The sequence below is a fragment of the Mesoplodon mirus genome (assembly GCF_964341445.2).
Source record: "Mesoplodon mirus genome assembly, chromosome: 7".
In the NCBI taxonomy this organism is placed as follows: Eukaryota; Metazoa; Chordata; class Mammalia; order Artiodactyla; family Ziphiidae; genus Mesoplodon; species Mesoplodon mirus.
In genome coordinates this window covers 93,249,291-93,272,969 of record NC_138983.1, presented here as the reverse complement: position 1 = coordinate 93,272,969, position 23,679 = coordinate 93,249,291, and the positions used below count along the sequence as shown (strand labels likewise).

Sequence of the window (23,679 nt, the reverse complement as noted above, 5' to 3'; positions counted from 1 at the left end):
ATGTGGGAATTACAAAAAAATTAAGAGCCTTTAGTTTAGTAAAATGAAGATGGTAAGGGAATATGATCAGAAGCCATATATTCCTAGAAGGTATGAAATTTTCCAGTAAATCCTAGAAAACTAGAAGTTGGCCACACCCAGTGGAGATAGGAAAGAGGGCTCACATTTAATGTACACTATATGGTAGACACTATGTTAGCATATCAAATTGCATCGTTTATCTGTGAAGAAAGCACTGCAAACCCTATTTTATAAGTAAGAAAACTGATTCCTGGAGTGGCCATATACCACCTACAGAACAGTGAACCAAGATTGAAACACTCACCTTTATGGCCCCAAGTCATAAAGCTATTAAACGTGGCTGCCTTAAACGTAAATTATAATAGTTTAAGTTTAGGAGAGAAAAATGATCAATACTTTTAACTTTGCATATGAGATGATATCCCTAAGAAGGGATCACCCTCAAAATATAAATAGAATCAATAAGTATCAGATGTATCTTTAAATACTAGAGACAAGCAAGGGTGTAAGGAAAACGGGTGATGTTTGGGGGTACCTTCCAAAACTTTTGAAGGTGGTGTCACCACAAGGAGACTCTGTCTCTTGGTGGCACCATCAGCTCTGCTTCTGGATTGGATGGATATTGAGATGACGTTAGAAGTGCTCTTCTCTTAGAGTTAGGACATTCTCTGATTCTTTAGTAATGAAATACCTTTGATTCTTTGCTTTATCACCAAAAAAGATTGTTTAAAGGAACAACCTTTTTGTTTTTCCAGATACACACTGGGAATGCTATTTACCAACTCTCACTACATGCTAGAGATATGATGGTAGTCCCCTTATATATCCCAGTATACCGTACAGAAAATATTAAGGCTACTGGCATCAGTCCCGTATGGTTAAATAAGCTATTTAAAGGAGGATATTCCTGAACTGGAGAGGGATGTCTGGGACAAGAGCAAGCAGGATGGAGAGGATTTAATCAACAATTTAGTTTTATCTGGAAGCCTGATAAAATTCAAATACCCATGTCTCGCTTACATGGGACTTATTTTTCAACATAATATGGCTTGACAATTTTTCTTAAGAATTTGGGATGAGAAGGAAAAACAATAATTTAATCTAGTCAATAAAAGGAATATTGATGTTCCTCTTATTTCTTTGAAATCCTTTGCTAAATTTCTTGACGTCACCTGACTGACTTTTACCCTTTTCTAGAAAAAAAGCATAACAGGAGGAAGTAAGAGCTAGTGCTTTTTAGTGTACTCTTGGCATTCTTCCAACTCTTCTGGAAAACATCATTCTATCACTTATATTCCTGTAGAACTGTAAGTTGAAATGAAGAACCCTCTTACCCAGCCTCTTACACAAAAGTATCACGATATTCTTTAAAAGACCCTATCCAAACACACATTTTAAATAATTATTAGTTCACCATCATGACCCAATAAGACTGCAAGGTTGCTTAGCAACAGAATCAGGCACTCTTAACAGGAACATGCATGGGAACAATGGTGAAAAGTGATGGAGATCTTACAAAGGCAAATTCTTTGAATTAAATCTTTGTGAAAGGACATCATAGGGAAAATGAGTTTTTTAACCTAAGAATTGTTTCCTGAGATTGATACATTATTTCATAGCTAAACATCAACCACTTTCCATAGGATAGATAGAACAATGGAACTTTTAGTCTTTACATAATTTAGGGCACTTACAAAACATTATTTATCAGTGTTAGCTTGAAAATGAATAATATTTCTGTGTCGTCCCATTATCTTTAAAACTGTATAGATATATAAAGAAAGGAAGTTACTTACAAAAATAAATACTGCAAATGTATTTGATTAACGATGTTCTATTTTTATGTCATACATAAGTAGACTATAAAAATTGTATTCTTTTAAATTTGAACAAGATATAAGTGTATATATATATATGTATACATACATACACACAAACATGCATTATCTATCTAATTCCCATTTCCAGTGGAAAAAAAAAGAAAAGAAAAGAAAAGAAAAAGCCTGCAAAGCATTGTCTCTTTGGGACTCCTAGATTGACTAATTTTTGGCTGAATGGGCTGATTTTATACAACAATACCTGTAAAGGCACTAACTTCCTTCTATTAGTAAATGGAAGAAAATCCAGTACATTTGGGCTCTGTTGATGCAATATGTAAACACCCAGCAAGTTCAAAGAGTAAGCTCAACATCCTGGCAGAAGACCTCAACTTTGACCCTAGTCCCATCTCTGGCTTGGACAATTATTCACTTAACCACCATAGACCTCATATTCCTCATCTCTAAAAGGAGGCCTCCAAGATTATTTTCAGCTCTAAAATTCCTAAAGTTCATGTCCATCAACTCTTAAGTAGCATCATTCTTTTTTCTCACAGAAGAATTGTTTGTTTTACTGCATTGGTTATTTGACTACTGTCTTTATGTAAATACTAGAAGTAGCAGGCTTGTTCGCCAATACATTCAAGTATCAGGCAGAAGATTTTCAATACTGGGTTTTTGTTTGTTTCTTTCTTTCTTCATGGCTGATTGCATGTTGCAGAGGTGATTTTTAGTTTCTGGAAGTTAAAAACATGCAGGTGTAGATATAATATGCTGCAGGCATTTATATCACCAGCCATAATGTTTTAAAACAACTGGCTTTTTTTGCATAGTCTTTAGAAGAGGGTTAGATGAGCACTTCTGTTTTCCTTTCCTTGAGAAGTTTTATAACAACACCGAAAAGTCATCTTTAAAATGTCAGACGATATTAACAACAAAATCTTGGAAGACAGCCAGTCCACCAAGGAAACAAACCCAAAGGACTCTTTACAGATGCAAATCTTAAATAAGCAACAGAACCTGAGAGTGGGGTGAGGGCAGGGGAGAGAAATACTTTGTAGCAAAGAAATACATTCAAGAGATGCCTCATGGCCTTGAACTGTTGGAAAGGAGTAGCAGTAAACAAACCTGGCCCCCAGCCATTGCTAAAGGGCACATTCATTAGGAAGTTGGAAGCAAGAAGTCTAAGATCATGAGTCAGAGAAGCAGAATCATGAGCCACACCCACACTGGGTTCTATATGCTATTGTTAAAACCAAGAGAAGTTGATGTAAATATTTTAATTGCAAGGAATTTGAAAAAGTGGTTTTTAATCTCACTAGTTGATGCCAGGCCAGGTTTTTGATTATACAACTGAGGATGTAGCTCTATAGTCCTGACAGCTGAGTAGTAGAGAAGATGCAGTTTTCTTCCCACAAAAATACCACTTCTACTAACAATTCTAAAGGGAGAGAAAGCCTTTAACAGAGAACACATTAAGGGAGAGTCACAGTTATTTAAAACCAGAAACTTAAATATTGATGGAAGAAGCAAGTAGGTTTAGGAAGAGAGCAAGCTACAGAAATTGATAAAAGCTTTGCACTTTTAGTTGAAATTTTTAAAATTATAAACAAAAATGGAGAATTCTCTGCAATTTGTATTTTATCCAGTATTCAACTAAGTGGCCTATTAGTTTAGTAGGATGAAAAGTATCTTGCTGGCAAATGTGGAAACTAATACTGAAACAGAAATAGAAGGCAGAGACATATTTTCGTAGCAGAGGATTTCACCAGCTTTGTCAAGGTTGACACAAGAATCATATTATAGTTATACTTAATATAAACGTTAGATTATGTAATACATAAATGTATATTCAGTAGAAATAGTCAATAAATTGTACATAATGTACTACAGTAGTAAATGTTAGGTTCTTTTCACTGAATACTTTATAGTGTTTTTGCGATCTTTATAAAGAGCCTAGTTTTTAAATAAATACTATTTCAAATTTGGGGAATGAGAAGTTTAAAATAAGATGAACCAGATTTCTACAATCCATTTTCTGATGCTCAAAGTGGGCAGACTACAAAATGGAGCATGGCTGAGGCCATGTGGTAATCTGTGTGTTCCTTGCACTGTTTGAATTATATTATACATCCGTAATATGCAGGGGCACAAATCACTCATAGGTTCTGCCTTTTTTTTTTTTTTTCTTTTTTTTTCTTTTTTTTTCTTTTTGCGGTATGCGGGCCTCTCACTGTTGTGGCCTCTCCCGTTGCGGAGCACAGGCTCCGGATGCGCAGGCCCAGCGGCCATGGCTCACGGGCCCAGCCGCTCCGCGGCATATGGGATCCTCCCAGACCGGGGCACGAACCCGTATCCCCTGCATCGGCAGGCGGACTCTCAACCACTGCGCCACCAGGGAGGCCCCATAGGTTCTGCCTTTTAGGCAAACTTTTACACACGAATAACAACTAATTAGAATAGACCTTAGCAAAACCGTGATGTTTGCTTGTTTCATCAAGCTCCACTTTCTGAGTTTCCCCTGTGAGTCTGTTTATTGCTCTGTCTTCTCTATTCCCTGATACCCTCTGCAGAACACTTCTGCCCTCAAGTTCTCTTCCCTCTTGCACATCATCAAAACTTGCTTTTGGATCATTCAGGCTGAGGTAAAAATGACTACGATCTTAAAGCACAACCAGTATTTGAATTTTAATGGGAAAAAAAGATTTAAGCTAAAGGGATGAGATTCCGAGATAAAGGGATGAGAGTTGAGTGCCAACCATCAGTTAGTAGATGAGAAGACATTTTTAGGCATCAAAACTTTTCTGCGTCTCTAGTCATAATACTAATTCTGCAAGCTGTATAGTTGGAGAGATGCAACCATACGAAAGGCTCAAGATATCAGAAAATAGAAACCAAAACTACTTCCTCTTAGTTCATGAATAGGGTGTAGGTTTACTAAAGAGGACATTAAAATTACTCCCTGTTTCCTGAACCCAATCCAACCAGCAAGGGAAAGGAGTTGAATAATGTGGCATTTGAGTTGGTTAATGGCAGGGAGGATGCAGAGTGGAATTACAGATGTAAAATGGATATGAGGATGTTATTTGTGTGTATGTGTCCGTTGTGTATGTGTATAGAAGCCACCTCTGTCATCTAGGAAAAGACATTTAAATCTTCCAGAGTTATAAATTCACTGAGAAGAAACGATAAACTTCAGCATCATTTTGTTGCTCAATTGGGTCCTATTTGAGGGATGAATCAATAACAATGATTTCCTTGAATGGTCTCTCAAGGCTATTGTTTTTTTTGTTTTTTTTTTTTTTGTGGTACGCGGGCCTCTCACTGTTGTGGCCTCTCCCGTTGCGGAGCACAGGCTCCGGACGCGCAGGCTCAGCGGCCATGGCTCACGGGCCCAGCCGCTCCGCGGCATGTGGGATCTTCCCGGACCGGGGCACGAACCCGTGTCCCCTGCATCGGCAGGCGGACTGTCAACCACTGTGCCACCAGGGAAGCCCAAGGCTATTGTTTTTTTATGGCCCTGGTATGCAAGGGGGTTGTTCTGAAAGGACACAAACAGGTAATTCTCTCTTTCAAGGATTTTGGTCGTAGTAGTTGAGCAAAAACTACAGTATGATAGAAAGCAGTTCGTTTTCTTTGTCTCATATACAGAGTTAAAATTAAAAAGTGAAAAGACCCTACGTTTTATCATTTTATATTCAACACTTATCTACATAAGTGTTAAAACAAATTGATCTTACTACCCATTATGATTATTAAGGTACCAAAAAAAATTCACTTTGAAAACGATTCCTGAATATGGATACATTTTGTATTCAGAATCACATGGAAAAAGAAGCCTCTTAATTTACATGGGCCAGTGTCCCATAGTTATTGATCATTATTCATGGGAAATAAATTAATTTTCTAACATTCCATCATTTGCTATTTTTTTTAACAAAAGAGGGATTTTATTGTTCAGCACAGGGAAATATAGCCATCATTTTATAATAATTAAATGTAGTATAATCTATAAAAATATTGAATCACTATGTTGTACACCTGAAACTAATATAATATCGTAAATCATCTATACATCACTAAAAAGAGGTATTTTAGTTTTCTTATCAGCTGTTCTGTTCTTTGTTAAGAAGTGAGGGAAAAAACACTTACTGATTCTAAGGAAGTCAGATCCTTGATTTGCCTGATGATTATGAATATGGAAAAAGTGTTCTCTACAGAACAGTAGCTCTTAATCAAGAAAAGGCCGGCTCTAACATATTCTACAAAGAAGAGTGTGCCAAGATATAGCAATCCTTTTTGATTTCTTTTGAAGTTTAAACAAATAGTGTACTCCGCATGAATTTTATCTTTCAACTAAATCATTCTACTGTGGAATTTATGATGCTATACTACTAGTTTACGAAGCAAGTGTAGTAGGCTTCACGTATCTCCATATCTTATATTGATGGCATTTAAATTCTAATACCAAACTGTTATTGTTTCATAAACTAGGAGAAAATTACGCTTATAACAAGCAGGAGAAGCTGGCAGAAACAACAGATTTTCCATTCTTTGCTTTCTATTGTTTGTAAGCCTAATTACCCTAGTTGACCAATTAATGACAACACATGATGAAATTTTCCTGACTGCTAATTAATTAGCTCTAATTTCACGAGCTTTGTTACTGCTAAGGCTTCCACTAATTCTATGTGTGAATGTCTTCTTACCCTACTCCTCCTACTTTCCTCTTTGAACTTCCTCATATGTAGAGAACCCATTTGATTGACTTAAGCGTCAGAAGATACTTATAATCAGAGAAAAAGCAAAAAAGAATGACTATAATGCCAATTAGTATAACTATTAATTAGAAATTATGTTTTGAGGATTTTCAGACAGAAGAGGAGTAGAAATGATAATAGTTTAGTTTTAGGAAAGCTGTAGTACACAAATAGAACCCCAAATCACACCACAGAGAATTTTGCAGGAATTTAATATATCTGATATACACTCAATTTGTGCCCATGAATGGTGAGCAACTAGAAGTAAAGGAGAATCACATAGTTACATTTCTGGACAAATCAGGTTATCAGAATGATGTAATAATGGCAGTTTACCTCAATCACTCCTTAGGCTTTCTTATTTACTATGCTAAATGTTAAGTGAGGTTTCTGAGTAAAAGCATTACAATGACTTCAGCATTGTGGGACATGAAACACAGTGAGAACTCAGAGCAAGGAAGGAAATAGGTAAGAAGGAAAAAGAATTGAAAGAGCTGAAAGGTGTATTACTTAGCTGTCAGGTGTTAGGAGAGTTTATTTGTGCTTTTTCTTAATCTTCATAACGCTCTTGTCAGAATGGTAGTAACATACCCTTTTTTTTTTTTAGATGAGCGACCTTTAACTGTAGGTTGCACTTGATTGTCTGCCAGGTTTTCAAGTCTGTGATGGGGACAGTAATGTCAGAAATTTCAATCCCAGTCAAATCAAGACCTGGTAGAAACACCATGGAAGTGCATAGTTTTGACCCAAATTTGACCACATTAAAATGTTGTTCTTTCTTCTCCAGGATGATAGTCTGTATTTCAAGAAGAATTCTAATTCTTGCCCCATAACAATTTCTCTGAGTTCTTTGTGCCAACTAAAGCCTTTGATTGATTTTCATATTAGCAAAGCCCTGGAATTATATGCAAAATGCTATGAATAGTTAGCAAATAGCAAAAGGATGCAGAGCCGTTATCAGATTCTCAAAACTCAATCAGATTATCTAAGAGTTTACATTAAATGAGGTAATGAATGCCCTTTCTGGATCCAAACATTATAATATTTTTAATCCTTACCTTGGTCCCTGAAATGTCTATTATCTCTAATTATCAGTAAGGGAACTGAGGCGTCATAAAGTCTAAGTAAGTGAGAGGTCTGGAATTCAAATCCAGGTCAGTTTCAGTCTTGAACACCACTAATTCTATAGCCTACACTGCATTCTATACTCTCACTGTAGATAATCAATAAATGTTCATTTATTTCCTTTACCCCAGTTGGGGACAAAGAACATGGATGTGTGAAAGAAAGTACAGGTTAGTTTTAATGTAAATGATATAATAATAATGCTAGTCAGCAGTTATGGAATATTCATATTGTTCTAGGAGTTGAGCATTAAGTACTTTACAGGCATTCTTTTATATAAAATCTCATATATATAATACCTACCTTAGGAAGTAGGTAATATAAATGTGCCAAGGTGATTGAAATAACGTGGTCACGTACAGGCAATGAAACTGGGAAGGAGTTTTCTGGGCTGATGGTTGAATTTTGGCCAAGACATTAAGGGGAGAAAGGATGAGCACTGGTGGGGAGACTGAAAACTTATTCATCATAGGGAGAAAGCACTGGTGGAAGCATTGTGCTGCTTGCTTAAGAACTGTTACCCTCATAACCCAAAAACTGAGGTTTTGCTGAAAGCTGAAGGCAGATTTCTTGCAGTGTGAAAAAGAACTTACTGATATCTCTTCATGTTTGAACATGACTGTTTGGCAGATTTGTTGAAATGACTCAAGTTCTCTTTCAGATCTGGACTAAATGTCTGTATCATAGCATTAGGGCCCATGAAGCAGCATTTGCAAGCCCATACTCACCTCCCCCCTTTTTAGTGTTTTGCACTCTGGAAAAGCAAACAACAGCAACAACAATATCTTATTTCCTTTTATCTATAGTTATTATTAATCTTGTCAAGAAACCCATTTGATATATTTATGCTAAACTATAAATGAGATTTTTCCAGTTTTATTGAGATTGAATTGATATATAATATTGCATCTGTCCAAGGTGTACAATGTGATGATTGATATATATATATATAGTGTGAAATGACTACCACAATAAGTTTAGTTAACCTTAATTCACATAATTACAAATTTTATTTTTGTGATGAGAACTTTCAAGATCTACTCTCTTAGCAACTTTCAAACATAAAATACGGTATTGTTAACTGTAGCGACCAAGCTGTACATGACATCACGATTACTCACTTATCTTATAACTAGAAGTTTTTATCTTTTGATCATCTTCACTCATTTTCCTCACCTCCAACCCCCAGCTCTGGCAACCATCATTCCATTCTTTCTATCATGAGTTCAGTATTTTAGATTTCACATATGAGATCCTAAAGTATTTCTCTTTCTCTGTCTGACATTTCATTTAGCATAATGCCCCCCAAATCCACCCATGTGGTCACAAATAGCCAGATTTCCTTCTTTATCATGGCTGAATAATAGTAGGTTGTATGCACCCCATTTTCTTCATCCATTCATCCACAAAAATCACTGAGGTTGTTTCCATGTCTTGGCTACTGTATTGGGTTGGCCAGAAAGTTCATACAGTTAATGAATACACTGTTCAATAAAACTTGGTGAAAATGAAAAATGTGTCTTTCATTTTTACTTAAAATAAATCTTTGACAAAGCCAGCTAGGCATCCCTTTGAGTAATGACTTATATCGCATTGAAATATTTTAAACATATGAAGAGTAATAGCTTAAATGACAAATGTTACTAATATTGACACAATTGATCAAGGAGAATATGTTAGAATATGTTAAAATGCAGATGGACAGTGAAAGAACAAATATAACTTTTAACTAAATATTGTCTTGATATTTAGACCATTGGTTAAGAACATGATCACAGGTTTCATCCATTTCAAGAAAGCAGAATATTTGCAGATCACTTAACATTTACTAGGTATGTTCTCAGTCTGGAAGGATATATTTCATTTACATGTGTCATTTAATTTAACCACATCCCTCTGTAATAGATAGTGTTATCCCTATTTGCAGATAGGAAACAGGTTCAGAAAGATTAAGAATGTTACCTAATTCTAGTAAGTAGCCAAACCTAAACTGATCTAATTCCAGGGCAAAGCTCTTTCTGACACATCAGTGTGGGTCTTTATCTCTTTGAGAATTGTTGAACATTAAAAGCCTTCTTCCAGGTAAATGCATAAAGAGACAACATGAGCAATGATATAACAATACAAGTCTCACTAAATAATTGGTGTGTTTGGCCTTGCTTTTGCCGATAGATCTTTTGCAAAATTGCTTTTCTCTGAGATAGTGGACTTTAAATATTTTCTTTGAAGACTTTCCTAAATTATACCTATCAGAAAGCTACTTTGCTTTAAGGCTAAAGAAAAATGAAAGCTTACTTAACTACACTTAGGTGCCAGGGTCATACTAGGAACTCTACACCTGCCAGGATTCACGCTAAGATAGGGTGGCTCCGCAAACTGTCCATAGTACTGTGATTTCTTTCTGATATTTTGAAGTAGAAATAATTTAATAACTATTCACAAAAGAGAGAAACACTGTTTCTTGGTCCTCAATATCATACTGCTGTAGGCTAATTCTTTTTCTCTTCTGTTGCCCCTTAGTATAGAGAGTGTGTTTTGGGGACCCTCCTTCACGATCTTCTCCATTCCAAGAGCATCTTACATAAATCCAGGACTTCTCAAGCAGCCAGTTTTGCCAGATGGTCTTAGGGTTGGTTGTACCCATATATGTATAATCCTGAACTTCTCAAGTAAGGTCCTTATAGAGCATAATGGCTAAGAGAATTGGTGCTGATACCAGACCTGAGTTCAAATCCTGCCTATGCCCCTAAATAGCTGTGTAACCTTGGAGAAGTAACTTAATCCTTAAAGGGATTAGATTTCTCACCCGGAAAATGGTATAATAAATGCATCTACCCCATATGGTTAGTGTGTAAATTAATGTAACTTGAGATGGTGCATGTTAAGCATTAGCACAGTGCCTGTCTCTTGTTAGTAATACCTGCTTTTATTATTAATTATTCTCTTTATATTCCCAGTTTCAGCTAGGTGCCTAACATATAATAGTTGTTCAGCAAATATTTACTGGATTGAACTAGCTCTGAAATTTAAGCATTGGGTCAACAGCAAAGTAGTCACCCCATCAATATTTCTCCCACAGAAAGGGAGAATAGATGGAAGCCAGCCATCATACTTTCTTTTCTTATTCTAAACTTCCCATCCAGGCCCAGCAATAAAATAATCTTCCTGAACCCCAACAATTTTGAGAATTTTTCAAATCACACTATTTGAAAATAGTTGGGTTTCCCTAATCTAATATGTCCCTGGGCCCCAAGGTCACCAAGCTTATATTAATGAAGTCTAGTTAAGATAAATGATTACACTTAGTAAACCAACTGCTTATGAGCTCATTGGGCTTTTTAAATTTTACAATCTGCACTTCATAGAGACACAAGTATTTTGCTTTTGTAGGACACTCAACGGTCAAAGTAGTCTTTTAAAAAGCACAAATCAGATGGTATTATTGCACTGCTTCTGACCTCTAAAGGCTGTCTACTGTAAAGAGATTAAATTTTCAGCTACTTAGCCAGGCTCACAGGGACCATGGGCTCTGGTCACTTACTACATCTTTCCCTGACCTTCATGGGGTTCGAGGCACAGTTGTCTTTTTCAGTCCCTCAGATGCAACAAGCTCTACTTCTTGCTCTCCCGGCTTCAGATTGGCTAATCCTTCTACCCAGACCAATTTCCCTCTGATCATTAAGGTCTCGGTTCAAACGCCACCACTACTATCTTGACCAGAGAGACCTGCCTCCTCACTGCCTTTCCGTCCCATTGTCCAGTCGTATTTCTGTCGCTGTACAAAATTTATTTACATGTTTACTCTGTCTTCCTCCACCACTGGACATTTGCTTAAGAGCAAGGACTTTGTAATTTTTTGCTCACCGCTGAATCTTCCAAGGCTTGCAGCAGACACTGGCACATAGAAGGTGTGTAGGAAATGTGTGTCTAATAAATGAATAAATATGTGAATGAAAAAAAACTGAAACACTAACACAAGAATATTCTCCTTTCAAAAGAATAATGAAAAATAATTTCATTCAATAAGAGTCCTTCTTAGTTACTGATACATGACTTAGTAGTTCCCAATCAATTTAAAATGTTCCATTATTTTCTGATACTTCACAAGTCATTAATTAAATGTTGCTCACATTTAAGGCCAATCTGTGAGACATTATGAACTTGTCTACTCTAAAGTTCCAGCATTAACTCAGGCGGGGCTTCACCAAGTACTGATCCTGTGACCTTGGCCTCTCATTGCCTCAGTTTTCTCATTTGTAACATGGGTATAATAATAGGCTTATTTCATAGGCCTATGAGGAAACCCTCATATATGTGTGTGTGTGTGTGTGTGTCTATATATATGTATTTAAACGGTGTCTTAGAATAGTGTCTGGCACGTGATAAGCATCACAGAGTGTTGACTGCTGCTACTAGAACCGTTATTATGAGAACTACCTGTTGAGAATAATCCTTCATATACTGGTTTATTCCACTGGAGATAAAGGAAATTAATAGAATGTTAGAAATCAGATGAAACACAGAAAGCCAATAAAATATACCAAGACAGAAGATGATGAGAGTGTAAAAGCATAGAAGAAAAAAATGGTTTTTGTGTTTCTTATTCTTTTTCCTTTTTAAAGAAGGAAAGAGCCTAGAAATAGGACAAAAACTATTCATTGGCTATACTGACATGGGGATCGCTGGTGACCTTCATAAGTAAAATTTCAGGACAGTGGGCAGTGAGATTACGGTGAGAGACGTCAGATGGATGGAAATTATAGAGTACATGGGACGTGAGGACATGGAAACAATATATGAAGATAACAATTTTGAAAAGTTCAGACATGAATTGGCTAAAGAAGATATGCAGGGATTAGGGGAGGAGGGAGGCTTTCATGTTACACGTATAGTTTTTAACATTTTAAGGTGGAGTTACTAGTCTAGAATGAGGTTGAACTTTGGCAAGAACCCTTCATAAGGAGTAGATGGGCTGTAGAAGATGCAGGGCTGTGAAGTACTTGAGAAGATGAGGGAGAATGAAATGCTCTCTGTAGTGCACACGGCCTTGTAACTTTCACTCCTGTAGTAAAAGGGAACACAAAGGTCAACGCAAATGCTAATGAATTAATGGATTTGGCAGTGGACTATTTACTGACCTCTGTGTTCTTAATGAGTTATGAAGCACCTCACCGGCTCAGAGTGAAGGAAGTAGAGAGGATGGAGGTTAAGTAAAGCTTCTAAGAAAATAGTCCTTAAGGAGAATTAGAAAGAGCTTACTGTAAGTCAGAGCAATATTTCCAGTATTGAAAATCCATTTGAAGCTGGTGATTATTAATTTATTGGAATACCAATTTGCCCCGCCACATGATTTTTCTCCAGCTACCTGGATATAAGTTACACAGAGGCAGAAGAGACTGAGAGATAACAATGGAGGGAAAATACAATTCGTATTTTTTTTTGACCTTTTTCCACTTCCCCGCTCCAACTCTGGGGAGCCTTCATGGACATGGCTGCCCTCCCAGCCTCCAGCAGCACTCTGTTATCAAAGAATTCAAAGAAATGGAACATAGGTTTCCAACTTATTAATTTAGCAAAATCAAAAATTATATATAGTGTCTTCCATTGGCAAAGATTTTTGCAATATAATTTGGTTCCATCTTTTGACAAGTAATTTGGCAATGTCTAGCAAGATAAAAATGTTAATAGCTTTTTACACATTAATTCTAATTCTGGAAGCTTATGCCAATAAATAATTTATAATCCAGAAAATTATTATATAAAGATGCTCATTGTCATGTCATTTGTAATAACAAAAAATTGGAAACACCTTTAATTGTTAACAATAGGAAAACAGTTTAGGAAATATCCACTTAGTAGAAAGTTACACAGTTACTCTATTATAATTACAAGATGATGGAGCAAAATAGAATAATGCTTAATAAAGAAAGAATGAAGAAACTTGACCTACAATTGTGTCTTCCTTATGACAGTAATTATGTAAACATATAAATATTTATTAAAACTTAAAACCAAAATAAAGTTTTAAAAGCTCTGTACCAGTAATGGGGATTTTATGTTTGTTTCAAAATATTATTTAACATAACTCTTATAATTTTGTTTTTTCTACTCCTTTTCTTAAGAATTTCTGATTATTACCTCATTTTTCATTCCATAGTTTCAAATAAAGTCAGCAATTTTATCATCAGAGAAGATTAGACTTATTTGACAGTTCATAATTCCAAGTTATTTGGTATAAAAAGACCATATACACTTGTAGGTGCTTTCAAAATAATATTTCGAGAATTTTTTTTTTTGCTTAGTCTTTCCTAGTATGGAGATTCAGCAAACTACCTAAAATTGCTAGCCATTCTTTTTACATTTTTCTCATTTTATTCTTTTATCTTGCCCTTCACAGAAATGATAACAAATGAGTCTGCAGTTGCATCTGCCAATTTCTTAAATCCTCTATATCCACATTATGAAATCATACTTATATGAATGCTTCCAGTATTTTCAGAGCTCTTTAGTTATTATACTTTAGCATTCTGTATGAAGTATCTTATGTAAGTGTAAAATTTAGACTCAACTTCTGGAAGTTTTTGATTTCTTAGTTCAAAAGTGAGAGATCCTTAGTTCAACCATATGATTAACAATTACTTGTATAGTAAGAAGCTCCTAAATTATTATTTTATGGATACCTGGCAGTTTTCTTGCCATTTCTCAGAGGTTCTCTATTAAACACATTCTCTCTCTTTCTCTCTCTCTCTCTCTCTCTCACACACACACACACACACATTGTGATTAAAAGCACAGACTTTGGCATTATGAAGTCTAAGGTTCAATTTCCAGTTCTGTAGTTTCTGGGCCACTTCACTTTAGGCAAGTAACCTAATGTCTCTGAACCTTGTTATTTTCATCTGTAAAATGGAGATTACAATTATATCAGACAATCATCAGAACATCCGTAATGATTTTAGAGTTTCAGAGTCAGGTACAAGCAGGCACTCAGTAAATGGCTAGTGCTTTTATTACTTTATTATTATTTAGGTCTTGGTTTTCCTTGAGTCTGTGAGTCCCCATAATGAAATGTAATTTCCAGTAGATTGAGTAATACCTATTTTCACCAAAAATTTTAACTGAGTTCATTACTTTCTATGCAACCCAGATTAGTTTTCTGCCTTTTTTTCTGTGCCGTCTGTAGGTGTTCAATAGATTTATTTAATAAATGTATGAATGCATGAACGCGTAGAGGAATTTTTAAATGCTTCTTTTTGAGAAGGTAGAACAAATGTGCCACAGTAGAACAGATAAGAAAATAGTCCATGGAAAAAATGGCAAAGTCACATATGTGCCCAGGGCCAGCCTAAGGAGAATTGCTTTTTTTTTTAAGGAAAAATGTGTTGAATAGCTTATTTTAATTATTTTTAAAAGTTAAGTACAGGGACTTCCCTGGCGGTCCAGTGGTTAAGACTTCACCTTCCAATGCAGGGGGTGTGGGTTCAATCCCTAGTCGGGGAGCTATGGTCCCACATGCCTCACAGCCAAGAAACCAAAACATAAAACAGAAGCAGTATTGTAACAAATTCAATAAAGACTTTAAAAAGTGGTCCACATCCAAAAAAAAAAAAGTTAAGTACAAAAATTTGCTGATGATTTACATATTTAGCACCACTAAAATAACGTGAGATTAGCTGTACTAAAACAGAATGTTGAGCTACATTCACTTTAAGTGACATTATATAGTCTAAATTTATGGAAAACTTCTGAAATGGCTGATAAAAAGTAAGATGGTGAGTGACCTTTGAGCAGAAAAAGACAGAAAGAGAAATGGCCTTTTCTACATTCTATTGTGCCTCTAAGTAAAATGCTTGGTAATCTAGCTACAAAGCAATATGTCATTTGGCTTTAGGCACCTACTGTGATTTACCTTGTGAGGATCAGATTTTGCCATGGAGAGGATTTGTAAAAGTATCACACATTCCAGTACCATTGGCAACCACAGCTACCAAAAACTCCAATTTAAATTGATGAACCTAATGTCAGATGATAGTATCATTTCCTTGTGGGTGTCTTGGGAAAAGATGGGTAGGAAATGTATAAAAGTGAATACTTTATTGACTGAAATAACAATTCATCATTTTGAAAACATAAAATACATTAAAGTTTTTATAGCATCATGCATTAATATTTCACTGTACTTTAGACATCGCCTACAATCAATGTTTTCTGCCCTTTGAAACAGAATCTTGCTTGTGGTATGCATTAATCATATAAAAGATTAAACACTGAAAAGAAATTCAGCCTTTAAGGACAATTTGCTTTGATTTATTGAGTGGGTTCTTCCAAAAAGTTAATACAAGAATTATTGCTTGTTGAATTGGAGTTACAAATTCTTTCAGAGTTACTTAGTATTTTCTGTAATATCAGTATCAAGGAAGGTAAAGCAAATTTACATATTCATTAGGAAATACAGGCACATAATCATAAAACAAGACAACACAGCGTTTTTATAGACTTTATTTTTTAGAAGTGTTTTAATTTCACAGAAAACTTGAGAAGATAGTGTAAAGTGTTGCCATATACACTAGACCCATTTCCCTCTATGATGATCCACTTATATTAGTATGTTACATTGTTACAATCAATTAACAAATATTGATACATTATCATTTACTATAGTCCATACATTAGTCCAGTTCCTTAGTTTTTACCTAATGTCCTTTTTCTATTCCAGGATTTCATCCAAAACATCACATTACATTTAGTTGCCATGTTTCCTTAGGCTCCTCTTGGGTTTGATAGCTTCTCAGATTTTCCTTGGATGACCTTGACAATTTTGAGTAGTTAGGGTTTTGTAGGATGCCCACTACTAGAATTTGTTTGATGCATTTTTCATGATAATATTGGGATTATGTGTTTTGGGGAGGAAGACCACAGAGTAGAAGGGTTATTTTGTCAGATCACATCAAGTGTACAAAGTATGAATATGCATTATGAATGCTGAGGTTGACTTTGATCACTAGGCTGAGGTAGTGTTTTTCAGGTTTCTCCATCGTAAGATAACTGTCTTCCCTTTTTCATACTGTACTTTTTTGGAAGGAAGTCAATATGCTCAGCCCACAACTAAGGAATAGGGAGTTATACTTAAGATGGAGTACTACATAAACTATTTGGAATTCCTTTGCACTGGAGATTTATCTATTCTCCTGCATTTATGTATCCAATTATTTATTTATATCAGAAGAACTCATGGATTTTTATTTTATACTTTGGGTTATAATCTAATTCTACTTTAGTTACTTTATTCCTCAAATTGCTCTAGTCCTGACCCTTGTGAACTCTTTTCAGTTGGCTCTTGTGCCACTCTGAGGTATCCCCATCCTGTATTTTTTTTTGGAACTTCCTTACTTTCTGACACTATAAGATGGTCTTGTATATAAATCTTGTATATTTACTGCCCTAGTCCTAGAATCAGCTATTTCTTCAAAGATAACTAGGTCTTTTTAGTGGAGAACGGTATTAGACAGCAGGATCTGGGTGTGGGGTGTGCTAATTGCTGCTTGGATGTCATTGCTTCTAGATCTTCTCAGCTGACAGAGCAAAGAGATAATATGTGTGCACATTACCCATGTATACGCACATATCTATAAGTATCTCTCTACATAGCCATGTGTATTAAGGTAATATGAAGCAATATTAAGCTAAACATGAATGTATATTGATGTTTCCAACTTTAATCTGTTACCACATAGATCACCTTAGCCTCATCTCTTGCTTATCTTTAAATTTCAACTCCAGCAAAACACTTGGCTTTTAGAAGTATGAAAAGCAAATTGTAGCAACTTTGGGAAGCCACATCATCTAGTAGAATAATTCTTAAAGGGCAAGGTGTATATCATCAAATTTTAATTTACAGTCAGCAGTACTTTTTAACATCAAAAGGCCTCCAGACCTCTGCTTCCAAGAAGATGAAGTAGCCCATTTCTCCCAGGTTCTCCCACTTAAAACTAAAACCCTGAACATAACAACAAACAAACATAGGAAGACGCTGAAAGGTGGAAATGAGAAGGCAGACTTAACTAGGGACTTTGGGACTTGAGGAATAACATGGTGATGAGTTCCCTGTGTTTCCTGTTGCTTCCCATACATCCTGGAGAGGGTATTACAGGCACCCCCAATCAATAACCACCAACAGAACAACAGACAAAAAAGCTTCAAAAAACCCCACAAAACCCTATTCCCCCTAGCCAAAGTATGAGGAAAGGGGTTGCTAAAGACAGAAGACCATTTGGGCAATAATAAACACACTACTCGAGCCAAGTGCCAGCGGAATATTGCACCCATCCCCTATGTCCTGTCGTTTCAGTTGGGCCAAGGTAGGATTTGATCCTCCACACCACCCCACTCCTGCCCTCCAGAAGAGGCAGCGCTCTGATTCCCCACCAGGGTTGTTTCAGTGTGGTCCAGTGGTGAGCTGAGCCTCCACCCCTTTCCATTAGCAAACAGACTTTAAAAGGTGGTGCCTGGGCTTCCCTGGTGGCGCAGTGGTTGAGAATCTGCCTGCCAATGCAGAGGACATAGGTTCGAGCCCTGGTCTGGGAAGATCCCACATGCTGCGGAGCAGCTGGGCCCGTGAGCCACAGCTACTGAGCCTGCGCTCCGCAACAAGAGAGGCCGCAACAGTGAGAGGCCCGCGCACCACGATGAACAGTGGCACCCGCTCGCCACAACTAGAGAAAGCCCTTGCACAGAAAGGAAGACCCAACACAGCCAAATAAATAAATAAATTTACTTATTAAAAAAAAAAAAAAAAGTGGTGCCTGACAGGCTTGTTAACACTGGGCTGCCCTCACACAGTCGTGGGGTCCAATGGTGGGACTTAGCGTCCATCCCTCCCGGACATCAATAAGAATAGGATGTTACAGGTTGGCGGGAGTAGGCACCCCACTAACCCCCAACACATGGTGTCAGTGAGACCCACTGGGGTGCTGAATCCCCAGAACCATCCTGAGGCAACAAGACAGAATGAGACGGCACGAGCAGGGCGAGTTGTCAGTTCTCTTCCTCTTACCCTGGCGTCAGTGGGGCCAGCAGGGAGCTGACCCTCTACCCACACCCGGCATCAACAAGAAGGAATGGAGTGGGAGGAAGGACAGCAAACACTTCACTTCTCCCCTCCCCTGTGTCAAGAAATCTACTGGGGAGATGAACTTCCACTCCTACTAAAAGGCAACACAATGATATTAATGTTCCCACTTTTGGGGGGAAGGTGTCAGAAGGGCCAGTAGGATAGCTGAACTTCTACTTGATCTGTCTGCAGTGAGACAATGTAAGTGCCCACTTTTGCTGGGGTATTGTCAGTAGGGCCCAATGGAAATCTGTACGTAACCCGCCAGTCCTCATACTACGCCTCAAATAGGATGACTTCCTTCTAAAAAGTAATAATAAAATTAAATGGGTTACAGAGTCATATAATAACTCACAATGTTTAGAATACAATGGCAAAATACTCATGACACCAAGAACCAGGAAATCACAGAATAAATGAGAAAAGACAATAAACATACAGCAACACTGAGATAAAACATCTACTGAAATGATCAGACAAGGATTTTAAATAAGCTGTCACATAAATGCTTCAATTAGCAATTATGTGTTCTTTGACAGAAATGGGAAAAATAGAAAATGTAAACAAAGAACTAGAAGCTATAACAATAAAAACAAATGAGAACAGTAGAACTGAAAAATACAACAATCAAAAAACATTGCTCAAGAATAGAGTCGAGGGCTTCCCTGGTGGCGCTGTGGTTGAGAGTCTGCCTGCGGATGCAGGGGACACGGGTTCGTGCCCCGGTCCGGGAGGATCCCACATGCCGCGGAGCGGCTGGGCTTGTGAGCCATGGCCGCTGAGCCTGCGTGTCCGGAGCCTGTGCTCCGCAATGGGAGAGGCCAAAACAGTGAGAGGCCCGCGTACCGCAAAAAAAAAAAAAAAAAAGAATAGAGTGGAGATTACAAAGCATAGAATCATGAACTTAGAAGAGATCAATACAATGTACCAAATGTACAGAGAAAAATAGACTGAGGGGTAAAGATGGGAGAAAGAACAGGATCTCAAGAACCTGTGAACAGTAACAAAAGCACTAACATTCATATCATCAAAGTTCCAGAATGAAAAAAGAGAGCAAGTAGGACTGACAAAGTATTCAAAGAAATCATGGCTAAAAAGTTCCCAATTTTTTAGAAGACATAAACACAAATTCAAGAATCTGAACAAACCCAAAGAGGAAAAACGCAAAGATATCCTTACCAAGACGTGTCATAACTAAACTTCTGAAAAGTAGAGACAAAAAAAATCTCGAAAGTGGACAGGAAGAAACGATGCATTGCTTACTGAGAAACACCAATTCCAATGACAGCATATTTCTTGTCTAAAACTCTGGAGTCAGAAGCATTGACGTAACATTTTTCAAGTGCTAAAAGAAAAGAACTCTCAGCCACAAATTCACACTTTTTATATCCACTTTCTTGTTTGACTTACGTTAATGGAGTACTAACTCATCTTTCTATATCCGGGACTGCCATCACCCTTCTCCAAAAATCTAGTCACAGTATTTCCAGAGTGATCGTTCTGAAAATGAAACAAATGTTTCTTATAAAAATACCTGATTGTGTTATGAAACTTGTCTCTCTTCTAAGTTACCAGTTAAAATCCTTCAATGGATTCCCATCTTTCTTGGAGTACAATCTCACATCCCAACTCTCTTTGTCCTTTTGGGCTGCTGTAAGATTATACTGCAGGTTGGGTGGCTCATAAACAGCAGGAATTTTTTTCTCACAGTTCTGGAGGCTGCAAGTTCAAGAATAGGGTGCCAGTATGGTCAGATGAGGGCCCTCTTCTGAGTCACAGACTTCTCATTGTAACCTCACATGGCAGAAGAGCTTAGGGAGCTCTGTGGGGTCTCTTTTATAAGAGCACTAATACCTTTATCATTTCCCAAAGGCCCCACCTACTACTACGATCACCTCCGGAAATTAAGATTTCAACGTATAAATTTGGAGGGGAACACAAAGACTAGACCATAGCACTTAGTATACATACATGGACCATTCATGGTCTGGCTTCTACCACCCTCTCCATTGTCTTCTTTTCTTACACTCCAGTGAGCATTTCTTTTTTTTTTTTTTTTTTTTTTTTTTGTGGTACGCGGGCCTCTCACTGCTGTGGCCTCTCCCGTTGTGGAGCACAGGCTCCGGACGTGCAGGCTCAGTGGCCATGGCTCACGGGCCCAGCCGCTACGCAGCATGTGGGATCTTCCTGGACCGGGGCACGAACCTGTGTCCCCTGCATCGGCAGGCGGACTCTCAACCACCGCGCCACCAGGGAGGCCCCAGTGACATTTCTTATACTGATTATGAATGGAACTCCTTTCTGGACTGATCCTTAACCATTCATTTTCTGGCAAACATGAATTTATCTTCTCTTTTCCTCAAAAATTCACCCTTCCTTCATGTTACATATCCATTTCAATTGCCTTCTACAGGAAGCCCTACTGATATCCCCCATATACTACTGTCCACAGCATGAATTAAGGTCTTACCGTGTCTTCCTATATCACTCTGTAATAATTTTTACGGTAACTATGGATTTTCTTATTTGAGTGTCACAATACATTGACTTCTAGGTGGCACGATAATGATTTTAGTAACAGTAACACTGGTGCCCAGTTTAACCCATGGCATACTTTAGGTGTTCAATAAATGTTTGTTGAATGAGTGAATGAATGAATGAATGGATGGTCAGTTTGAAATCTTAATCATGTTACTTTTCAAAAATCTGTTAAAAAGATACCCACAGTTTTCCAGAAGATTAGGGACTTAGGATCTTCAACTTGATTTAATAGAGGAAATTTTTACTCATACATCATGCTTAAATACCTCAAAGTAAAACCACTAACGCAGGAATTTAAGGTTACCCATTTGGACTTGCAAGCCAATAATTAATACCTCCTGCCCCGACTGTATTAGATGGTTTCAATGCTCCACTCATATCTCCCCAGCACTCATCATTCCAGTATATGCTGATAGACTCATGTTACCACCTGCAATTATCCACCTTAGGGCAGGCCAGAAATGTACAGGAGTTAATGTATCTGGGTGTAGCTTTCAACCAAGGACAGAGGGGACTGGAAGATAAGTACTTCAAGTTTCTCACCAATTCTTGGGATAACTCTGAGACATGTTCTATAGAGTTTCACAGAACTCCCCTGAAGTACTGGCAGCAGTTTCCTGCAGGAGTAATTTATTCAGTAATGCACCTCTGTTGGTTTCCTTCCGTGCCTCCATTCTCAATTCCCACTCCACTTCTGAGTCTTCTGGAAGCACCTCCCAGATGAACAGTTTGCATTCAAATTATTGCCTCAGGTTCTGCTTCTAGGGGAATTCAATTTATAGCCTCCTAACAATCCAGTGCTCCTTACAGAGCCATCACTGGTACAAGTACCAAGGCATGGCACATTATGTATCACTCCTCCTAAATCCTAATATTTTTAAACCGTTAGGAAAGAGCATGACCTTGAGGAGAAAAATCATTTATATGAGAATGGCCAATGGATAAAGGGAAGGAGAGACAGTGCCATTTGTTTTCCATTAATGATAGTGTGAAATTTATGGGCAGATGGTCTAACAGGTGTGACTATAATTTGAGGAGCCTGCTCCCTTGGTTACAGAAGACTGCTATTGTTATTATTATGGAAGCACAACCTCATGACTTTATTGCTTCACTTGATGTAGCCTTTTCCTTTACCCTTAAATCTTTCTACATCACTGAATTGCAGCCAATAGATTTATTTTCTCCCTATGGCTCCATCACAAAAAAAAGACACACATGTGCACACACACACAGAGTTTTGTGTATGCCAGTGCTAGAAAAGACAAGCTCATGGTGCATGTATGCAATGGATATTGTACATTACAGGTCTCTGTGAAATAGTCTTCTGCAGGTTCCTATGTTTATTTTATGAATAATTAACTTTAGTAAAGTTAATTTCCTGAAGATCTTGATGAAGACTGAAGAAAGGAAGTAAATTTTAAAGAAAAAGACTTAGAAACTTGCCCTTTTTGCCCTTTCTTTGTGTCTTAATGAACAAAGGATAACTGGGACTTTTTTGAAGTCTTTGCTTGAGTTGAAGACACAAAATGCAACCTGTACTCTTATCATAATATGTTCAGTTTATGAGTACACAAACTTATAAACTGTGAATTTCCCTCAAGTTATTATACCATTTAGAAGATGTTTGCTGGGACGTTTACTTAAAACCAAACAATTGAGGTCTATATGTCCAAATAATTTCCTTCTCTCTTGCTGTCTCCATTTCAGTTTCCTGAGTTTCTGGGAAGGCCTGGTTTCCCCAAAGGAACGATTTCTGGTAGAAGTCTGAAGGTCTGACCCAAGAAAAATAATCCAGTATAGCCAATGAATTGAGGACAAGAAGTTTTCCAATCAGGTAGGAACATTTAATCTCATACATTGCAATCACCTTAAGTAAGGTGTGCTGATAGCTGGATATGATTTAACTTCTTGGAAAAAGATGCATATATAACCTACCCCACAAGGAAGCTGTTCTCAATTCCCTTAGTGGTTGTGGTGTTTATCAGAGAGTGCCTTGGGGGAAGATGAATACAATAACAGTATGATGCTTTTTTTTTCATTTTTAGCTCATTGTTGCCAAGTACCCTTGGTGACCTTGGTGCCTGTGGTTTAATCCCAGGAGGTTAGACATGTGGAACAGCACATTAACCCTTTTTAGTATTTTCTCCCAATATAAATCATTTTTATAGGTTGTCTCCATGGTCTTCTAGTTGCTTATCAAACTTAAGCATCAAGTCTTCTAAGTGAGCAATAGCCCCTGTCAGTGTGAGGAAATCAGCTTGGTTCTTATTGGGGCACATCTTCTTGGTCTTGGCACAAAGTGAGT

The 23,679-nt window shown here is 37.3% G+C and overlaps 1 protein-coding gene and 1 long non-coding RNA gene across 4 annotated transcripts in view; one reads left to right on the top strand and one right to left on the bottom strand.

Moving 5' to 3' along the window:
* The window catches only part of LOC309807669 (interferon regulatory factor 6-like), a 1,069,421-nt gene that overhangs the window by 934,597 nt on the left and 111,145 nt on the right, over positions 1 to 23,679 (bottom strand). The gene's annotated exons all lie outside the window — the stretch shown is intronic.
* The window catches only part of LOC309807705, a 118,525-nt gene that overhangs the window by 41,107 nt on the left and 53,739 nt on the right, over positions 1 to 23,679 (top strand). For all 3 annotated transcript variants that reach the window (XR_014294641.1, XR_014294642.1, XR_014294643.1), the window contains one exon: positions 23,082 to 23,208. This is a non-coding gene — a long non-coding RNA (uncharacterized lncRNA). The remainder of the gene's footprint in view (positions 1 to 23,081; positions 23,209 to 23,679) is intronic.